Source organism: Alexandromys fortis, unplaced genomic scaffold (assembly GCF_014885135.2).
Source record: "Alexandromys fortis isolate MF-2015 unplaced genomic scaffold, M_Fortis_MF-2015_v1.1 scaffold_97, whole genome shotgun sequence".
NCBI classification, from domain to species: Eukaryota; Metazoa; Chordata; class Mammalia; order Rodentia; family Cricetidae; genus Alexandromys; species Alexandromys fortis.
In genome coordinates, this window is record NW_026067981.1 from 1,308,401 (window position 1) to 1,317,515 (window position 9,115).

Here is a 9,115-nt window from a genome sequence, read left to right on the forward strand (position 1 = left end):
GTGCCCTGGGGACATCTTGGTGCAGGGACTTAGGGACTGAGCTGAGAGTGGAAATCCAAGTGAGAGAGCCTCAGAGATTAGATCTGAGAAATAAAGTCTTAGAGAAAATATAAGCAGCAAACCAGGCTGTGGCATGAAGGAGAGAGGCAGACATACAGACGGCACATGTGGTAGGTCCTATTGAGCAGCTGGCCCTGGTAAAAATCCTGACACAATGTCTTTTGCCCAGTCTGGAGTGGACCATGGGATAAAACTGGACCACAGCACCAGTCTTTCTAGTGCTGATTATTAGCTGATCATAGAGACACATTTGTACACTTCAATAGTAGTATTTGAGTACCATGATTTTCTGATAGGGGTAGCCATTTGAAAATGTATTTGTATCAGTAAGGGAAGGTCATAAGGAAGATGGAGATGGAGAGATCTGAGTTCTGCTTCAGTTTCTGCCTCTAAGCAGGTAGATAACCTTGGCCAAAATTCTTGAAAAGGTACAGTTAAAGTAGTTTTCTCTTTCTATCAAGTTTTGAAGTATCATGTCTGAGACAAAATTACTCATAAAATAAAAACAAATCCACAAGAAAGGAAGGAAGGAAGGAAAGAAGGAAGAAAGGAAGGAAAAAAGGAAGAAAGCAAGCAAGCAAAAAGCAACACAATCCTCAAACAAAGCAAAAACCCAACAAACAGCCAAAAAAAAATCCAGAGCCAACAATCAGTTATGAATTCTATCTTGAAGGGCTAAGAAAATGTGCCATCTCTGTCAATTCTAAAAACGCTAAAACATGAGAAATACTTGTATTACTCTCTCGCTGGGAGACCTGAGTTTCTGAACTTGGACCTTTGTACAACAGCAAAACCCCACCTCATACCTGCCCGACCAGCAAACAGTTCTGAGATGTGGAAAAACATATGTGACAGCAGATGGCAGAATCGACTAGGGCTTCTAGGGAATCCCATTTGATGATGAGCTAAGCCAATTTACTGTCACTGTGCTTGCCTGGGTTTTTCCTATTTGGGTGTCCAAGGGGCATTCACTGCTGTATCATCCTGAAATCACAATGAGTAGAGTGGGATCACTGAAGGACCCATGGCTGTGGCTGACACGGGGCCTTCCTGTTGGACAGCCTCCTCCAACTTTGCTCTACTTTCTGTCTCCTCAACTCTATTGTACTAGCCTCAGTCAACAGCCTCCAGGAGCAAAGCACACTCCTGCAAAAACACACTCTCCCTTCAGCATCTGCACAAACAGTTTTTGGAAAAATTTCCTCTTGAAGGCAAAACAACCCAGGACACTTACCTTGCAGGCATAGAGCAGATTCTAGGATTTGGAGCCAAAAGTGGGAAGTCAAAGGTGGTGTTTGTTTTATGACACAAGGAAGAACTTCTATCTCGGAGCCTTGTCTTAAGAAGAGAAAAGAGTGCTGACTTTGATTGAACTCTTCTCACTTCAACACAAAAGCCTGTTGCTTCTTCTTTCGTGCTGTTGACAACAGGGAGTTTGTTAAGAGAAACTTTACACTTCCGCAGTCTCGGAGGAGGTCTGAGTGACAGCTGAGAGTGCAACTTTCAGATTGGAAAGAACGGAGTCCCGCCCCTTTCCCACACCCTCCTCAGCACAAGAGCTAAAATTCCAAGGCACTGAAAGACCATGCTGTTATCATTGCTGCCTTTAGAGGGCGCCAAACTCTCATCCTTTTCAGCAACACCCTGCCTTTATTCTCTGTCTTAATTATATATTTTTATTTTTGGAGAATTTTCATATGTCTTCAATGAAATATAATCATATCCACTCACTACTTCCTGCCAACTTCCTTCTCCTCCCAGCACAATGGCTTCATTTTTAGTTTGATAAGTAGGAACACTCAGTACTACTGCTCATATATGGACGGTATGGGTTCATTGACTGGAGCTTGGGAAACCTACCAGTGGCTATTTGATTCTCTTCTTAAACCAGCATAGGAGCTATGAAAATAAAATGAAAGAAATAAAATAAAAGAATAAAATAATCCAGGCCACCACATTCTTTTATGCTTGTTGCTCTTTCTTTCTCTCCGTCTCTCCCTTCCTTCCTTCCTTCCTTCCTTCCTTCCTTCCTTCCTTTCTTTCTTTCTTTCTTTCTTTCTTTCTTTCGGCCTTCTCTGTGTAACAGCCCTGGCTGTCCTGGAACTCACTCTGTAGACCAGGCTGGCCTCAAACTCACAGAGATCTGCCTGCCTCTGCCTCCAGAGTTCAGGGATTAATTCATGGCCACTGCAGCCTGATGCTTGGTGTTTTCTAACTCAACGTTTGTGGTTTTGAATGTCAAGGTTCCCGAGTGGGTGTGTACTTCAGATTGGATCAGCAGAGGGGGCTGGTAAAAACTGAGGACATAAAATACTTTCTAGGCATTCAGCTGGTCTCAGGAAGAGCAAGTGACGAAGGAGCAGCGGTAGTAACACCAAGGAATAGGGCTTGTTCTTCTTCTCAGTGCTTGGAAGTCACCAGAGTGATGGTGTCCTATCTAGGTTTGTCATTGAAGGATGTTCTCCGCCATGGGCTCATTGATCATTTTCTGCACCAGAAGTCAGATATGCAAACAACTGAAGGTGTCAGGAAGGCAACGTGAATAAAGGTGGACAGATAAGACCCGACTGGGAAGGCCAGTGGTCTGCTCAGTTTAACTAAATGCTGTCCTTTGGGAGCAACAGCCCAATATCTCAAGGCCCTAGACTCATTTCTTTCTCAATTTGGAGACAAGGTTTCTCTATGTGCTCTGTCTTTTTAACCTTTCAAATTTGCTATTTTCGTGTGTGAACGTCTTCAGAGCTGAGATTATAATTACCTGCCCCCACCTGTGGCGTTTTATTAGCAGGATCTAGCTGTAAACCCCTCTGTGGTTTCTGTGAACAAGCACCACTTATCACCGGGGGGGGGGGGTTGCCTTGTGAATCCAGGGGAGCATGCATGTATTATGTCCATGGGCCCAGCAAGAGGAACCTAGCGTGTGCATTCCTCATTCTGATATCTGTATTGCCCTGAGAGGCAAAGTGTGCCTCCAGCTGCACATCTGGCTCAGGAGCCAGTGTGGATGTGCTGCTGAGCTCAGGTGTCCTGTGACCCTGTCACCGAGGCTCTCCTTTACCCTCTGCTCATGCTTGCTGTTGCACCATTAGGTGGGTTTGGGGACTCTGTCCCTGTGTAGGCCCATATTTCACATGAGATATTTGTAGCCAGGTTCTCTGGCCATGCTTAGTTTCCAAGGGCAGCTGCTCCCCTGCCAGACCACCTGTAGCCACCTAACAAATGGCTCAGGTTGGACTGCTCCTTCTCTTTGTTATTGTGTAGATCACCTGGGAAGAGGTGGGGATTCCAGGGTGGTGACTGAGTTGCAGGTGTGATGGTACTCCTGTGTCCTGAGGAAAGGTAATACTAATGAGTTTCCATCTTGGTTTACCTGGGGGAATAAAAGGTGTTTGAATAATAAACGTGGGGGATGTTCAGGAACGAATGAAGCCTGAGACTCCCTTCCAATATTGCTGTGTGAACTGTGTCTCATTATTTTTCTGCACCCCCACACTGGTCCAATTAGGGAAAAGTCTTTTTATGTTGGGTCTTTAGACCCCGACATAGTGAAGCCCAACGTGGGGCTGACCACTGAACCCCGAGAAATGCCGGAGAAAGGACCAGAAGTATGGAGGAGACCATGAGGGCTGACCGCTAAACCCTGAGAGAAGCCAGAGAAAGGACCAGAAGTGTGGAGGAGACCATGAGGGCTGACAGCTAAACTCTGAAATGCTGGGAAAAGGACCAGAGTATGGAGGAGACCGTGAGGAACACACGTGGTGACACTTGGATACGTGAGTAGTGAGCGCTCAGATAATAAAGCGGGACAGTAATATCAGGAGTAAAATTTGTAAATATAAAAATATGGGGCAAGGAGAAAGCAATCAAATGACTATGCAGTTGATTAAAAATATATTAAAAGACAAAGGAGAGAGTACAGCAGCATCAGATACAAGAATATTTAGAATTCATAGAGGAGATATGCCCTCCATTTTCCCAGCGCAGGACCTTAGATGTAGCAGTATGGAAAGAAGTGGGAATGAGAAGTCAACAACCTTATTGTAATTATGGCCCCGAAAGCATCCCTGAAGATACGTCTTATTTCTGGATGCTAATACAAGAAAGGTTGGACGTAAATCCTGACCAGCAGGAGATAGTTCCATCCATGCCACCTGAGGAGTTGCTAGATACTCTTTCAGAACAGAGCAGTTACAACAGGTCAGAGACTAATGATTCAGGCCAGGAAAGGGAGTCTTCATCTCTCTCATTAGCAAACAGCAGCACTGAGAGGCAGAGACACGAGGACAGGGTTCAGAAAGAATTAAAAGGCTTGAGAAGGTTGGTAACCTCGCTATCGTGCAGATTAGGAACTATGCAGACACAGGACTCCTGTCAGCAGACCAATACTCTTCCAAGAGTAATAGCAGATTTACATCTACCCTCAGTTCAGAATACACCAAAAGGGAAGCAGAGGCATAAGGATAGCAGTGAATCTCCTCTACAAGCTTGTATCAGAGAATCCGCTAGCAGAGGAGAAGAGATGCAGGGATTTCAATTGTTCCCAGTATTGGAGCAGAGAGATGCACAAGGAAATCTGCTTAGAATACAAACTCCCATATCATTTAAGTTATTCAAAGAATTAAAAACTGCTTGTGCTCAATACGGTGCCACGGCATCCTTTACCCAGATACTGGTGGAAAATAAACCTGAGGAAGCTCTGCCACCAGCGGATTGGAAGCAGAATAGCCAAGGCTTGCCTGTCAGGAGGAGATTATCTATTGTGGAAAACTGAATTTACAGAACAATGTCATGCCACAGCTGAGAGAAACAGGACTCAGCAGATTCCTGTTTCATATGAGATGCTGTCAGGCGAAGGACCCTATACAGAAACAAATCAGCAGTTATAATATGATATAGTAGCATATGTCCAGACCAATGCATGGCCAAGAAGGCTGGAGTAAGCTTCTATCGTCCAAAGAACAGACTGAGGAGTTGTCTAGTATAAGACAGGGACCAGATGAGTTATTTCAGGACTTTGTTTCCAGACTAACACAGGCATCTAGTAAGTTGATTGAAGACTCAGAAGCATGACAGATAATAGTTAAACAGTTAGCATTTGAGAACGCCAATGCTGTATGCAAGGCAGCTAAAAGACCTTTTAAGAAACAGGGTAATGTTGCAGATTATATCCAAATTTGCTCCGATATTGGCCAATCATATACACAAGCAATGGCCTTAACTGCTGCCTTACAGGAAAAAGACAATTAATAGTGTCTTATGCCAGCAGGGAGACCTAGCTCCAGGGACAATGCAAGCTATAGGAATACCTGGAGGCTGTTTTGAATGTGGTCTTATTGGGCATCAGGTCAGACAATGTCCTGATACAAAAATAAGCCTGAGGACTAGAAGAGAACCGGGATTGTGTAGGAGATGCAAGAGAGGAAAGCATTGGACTAGTGAGTGCAGATCAAAAAGAGATGATCTAGGAAATGCGACTGAAAGTTTTGCTAGCTATAGTAGTCTGGGCTGGCATCTGTGATCTTTTAGAGTCTGTAGCACATCTGGTCAGGCTGTTTTGGCTTTTAGAGTCTCCACTGAGAAGTCAGGAGTGATTTTAATAGGGCTACCTTTATATGATATTTGACCTTTTCCCCTTAACACCTCAAATAATCTTTCTTTGTTCTATATGTTTAGTTTTTTGATTAGTATGTGGAGAGAGGACTTTATTTTTTCTGGTCCACTGATTTTCTGTATGTGTATTATACCTTTATAGCCATCTCCTTTATTTTAGAAAATTTTTCTTCTATGATATTGTTGAAATTTTTTTCTAGACCTTTGACCTTGGTTTCTTCTTCTTCTTCTTCTTCTTCTTCTTTTCCTATTATTCTTAGGTTTGATCTTTTCACAGTGTCCCAGATTTCCTGTTTGTTTTGTATCAGGAATTCTAAAATTTAACATTTTCTTTGACGGATGTATCCATTTGTCCCATCATATCTCCAATACCTCAGATACTTCCATCTTTTACATTCTTTTGCTGAAGCTTGCTCTGAAACTCCTGTTCTAATTCTTATAATGTTCATTTTCAGAATTCTGTAAGTTTATACTTTCTTTACTGATTTGATTTTCATTTTCAGATCTTGAACAGTTTATGCATTTCCTTTAACTGTGTTTTTTTTTTTACTTTCTCTAAAGGATTTATTTATTTCATCGTTAAAAAACTCTGTCATCTTTATACAGTTGGTTTTAAAGTGTTTTTCTCATGTTTCAGCTGTATTGGAGCATTCAGGGTCTGGTGTGGTAGGACAGTTGCCTCTAGTGGAGACATATTGCCCTGACTGTTATTGATTGTGTTTTTATCCTGGCTTTCTAAGCATCTGTATTTGGATTGCTATGAGATTATGATTATCATTTAAAAATGGATTCAGTGGGATGGCCGTTTCCTGGTACTATCTGTATTTTGAGTGTTAAAGTTATGGCATGTGGTATCCACAACATTTAGAGATCTGGTCAAAGTGTAGCATTATCTAGGAGGAGTGATTAAGCAGGGACAGCTCCCTGGAAGAGGCAGTGCCAAGGTGTTTAGGTGGGGGCTTTAGTCGCAGGTAAACGGAGGTGACTGGAGGCAAAGGCATTGCTGTTCAAAGCAGCCAGTGAGATAGCCTGGGCTATTGGGTCACAGATCCCTGACTTCTCTCCCACTTGCTGCATAAACCACGAAAAATTATTACTTTCTGACTCTTTGATTTCTTCTTTGAAAATTTATGCATAGGAAAAAAGCCAGGATATGATATATCTAAGTTACAATGAGCTAATAAAGACATCTCCGTACTGCTCCCTTCCTCCGGGACTTGCAGAGACTTAGCAATAGCATAGATAAAGACCTTTATCTGTGGTTGGCCAGTTTTAGCAGGGTTTGAAGCTGCTCCTTGCACTGGGGAGTTGTCAGTAAGAACTGAGACACATTAACCAGCTGCAAAAGAAGGGCCACTTGAATACTTGAAAACAAATTCTTCTTTGTTAATGTTCACTTGCTGTTGCATGTCAGAGGGTGCTTATAGGTGGTGGTGATGGGGACCAGGGGCAGAAGAGCAATCCTAGCTGGAAAGCTTTGCAATGGTGAATTCCTGGGAAGAAATAGTTACACCTCCTGGTTATACAACAGGGAAAAAGCAACAGTGAATGAATGATAGTTTTCTATTCCTTTCATGAAGAGAACAGAACATCATTCTGCCACAATCAGCAGTTAATTTACTGGGAATCACACATTTCATGTGTCTCAAGTGCCGGTTGATAGTGCCACCATTCTGGACAATGACACTGAGGCTGAGTAATTTGGCCAAGGTGCCAGGCTCATGATGGAGCTGGGACAGAAATGCAGGCACAATTCTCATTAACTCTGGTTAGCTCAGGTTGCTCCTGGTTATTCCCTGTAAGCAGTATACCTGTCTCACAGTTGACTGAGCATTTAAAGTTCTGCTAACTGCCCCATGGATTATCCATTATTAAGAGAATAAACATTGGTATCTTGTCCTTGCTTGTTTACAAAGCTTAGTTAATTTGAGGTGAGGCATTGATGTTGGCAGAAGAATGAAGATAGATGAAAAGGTCAGCCAATGAAGTCACTGTTTATTTCTCAAATAATGAAATACTTACTTAGAAATGCTTTGTATGAAGTATTTCTTGGAATAAAAAATGATACTTCAGAAGAAGCTATCCTTTATTATGAGATATAAAGTGTCAAGTGGTAGCTGGGCTCAGTGGCATGCTTCTTAAAATCACACTGCAGTGTGAGTTCGAGGCAAGCCCATGCTACACTGTGAGTTTCAGGCCAGCCAAAGCCACTACAGGTGAGACCCTGTATTAACAAAACCAAAACAAAATTACTCCCCAACATCAAGCCCCACAAAAAACACAAACTTCTCCAAGCAAAACGACATGTGGTTTTACATGTGATAAGTACTTATAATTGTCATCTTTACAGAACTTAAAATCATCTTGAAATAGAATTTCAGGGCTAAATTGGCCTATATTTATGCCTTAAGTTTTCTTTTTTTTAATTGATTTTTATTGAACTCTACATTTTTCTCTGTTCCTGTCCCTGCCTCTACCCTCCCATTCAACCTTCCTCCAAGGTCCCCATGCTCCCAATTTACTCAGCAGATCTTGTCTTTTTCTACTACCCATGTAGCTTAGATTTATGTGTCTCTTAGGGTCCTCATTGTTGTCTAGGTTCTCTGTGATTGTGATTTGTGGGCTCTTTTCCTTTGCTTTATGTTTAAAAACAATCTATGAGTGAGTACATGTGATAATTGTCTTTCTGGGTCTGAGTTACCTCATCAAAACGATGCTTTCTAGCTCCATCCATTTTCCTGCAAAGTTCAGGATGTTATTTTTTTCTCCTGTGTAGTACTCCATTGTGTAAATGTACCATATTTTCCTTATCCATTCTTTGGACATAGGGCATTTAGGCTGTTTCCAGGTTCTGGCTATGACAAGCAATGCTGCTATAAACATAGTTGAGAACATGTCCTTTTGTATGCCTTAACTTTTCTGCTATACATTGTAATGTGGAACTGTGAGAAAAGACTCCCCTAAATTGCTTTCTGACAGGGTGTTTTATCATAGGAACAGAAATGGAACTATGGCACCACAGCAAGAAAAGAACAAGAACAGAACAGAGTAGCATGTGAGCTGTGGTCATTGTGCAGGAGTGAGGTAGGGGAGTGTGAGTGCTTCAGCTCTGGAGCTGCAAAGATATTCTGACTTATCGGGAAGTCAGCTTATACTTAGAGCCACAGTAGGACAGCTCTGGAGGGGTAGAGCCAGAATAAGGCAGTTCTGGAGGCAGGAGCCTCAATGGGATAGCTCAGTCCTGGAGGGACAGGTATCCTGACTTGTCAGGAAGCCAGACTACCGGAAACTGGGTGCAGTGTGTGTGTGGGATGCTGTCCCATAGGATATAGCAATCTCACTCTTCTAGAGAGCCTCCTCAGCTAAACTCTGGTGTAGGAGGGCCTTCTATATTTTTGTTGCTTTCATTGGTTGAATAAAGAAACTGCCTTGGCCGCTTGATAGA

At 42.6% G+C, this 9,115-nt stretch overlaps 1 protein-coding gene across 10 annotated transcripts in view; it reads right to left on the reverse strand.

Annotated features, from left to right (window-relative positions):
• Fmo4 (flavin containing dimethylaniline monoxygenase 4) overlaps window positions 1-9,115 on the reverse strand; it is a 50,427-nt gene that overhangs the window by 19,215 nt on the left and 22,097 nt on the right. For 6 of the 10 annotated variants that reach the window (XM_050158299.1, XM_050158303.1, XM_050158296.1 and 3 more), the window contains exon 1: window positions 1,295-1,557. The exons of the other annotated variants lie outside the window; for them this stretch is intronic. The gene's annotated coding sequence lies outside the window, so the exon portion shown is untranslated. Of the gene's footprint in view, window positions 1-1,294; window positions 1,558-9,115 lie in introns of those variants that run through there. 10 annotated transcript variants of the gene reach the window in all.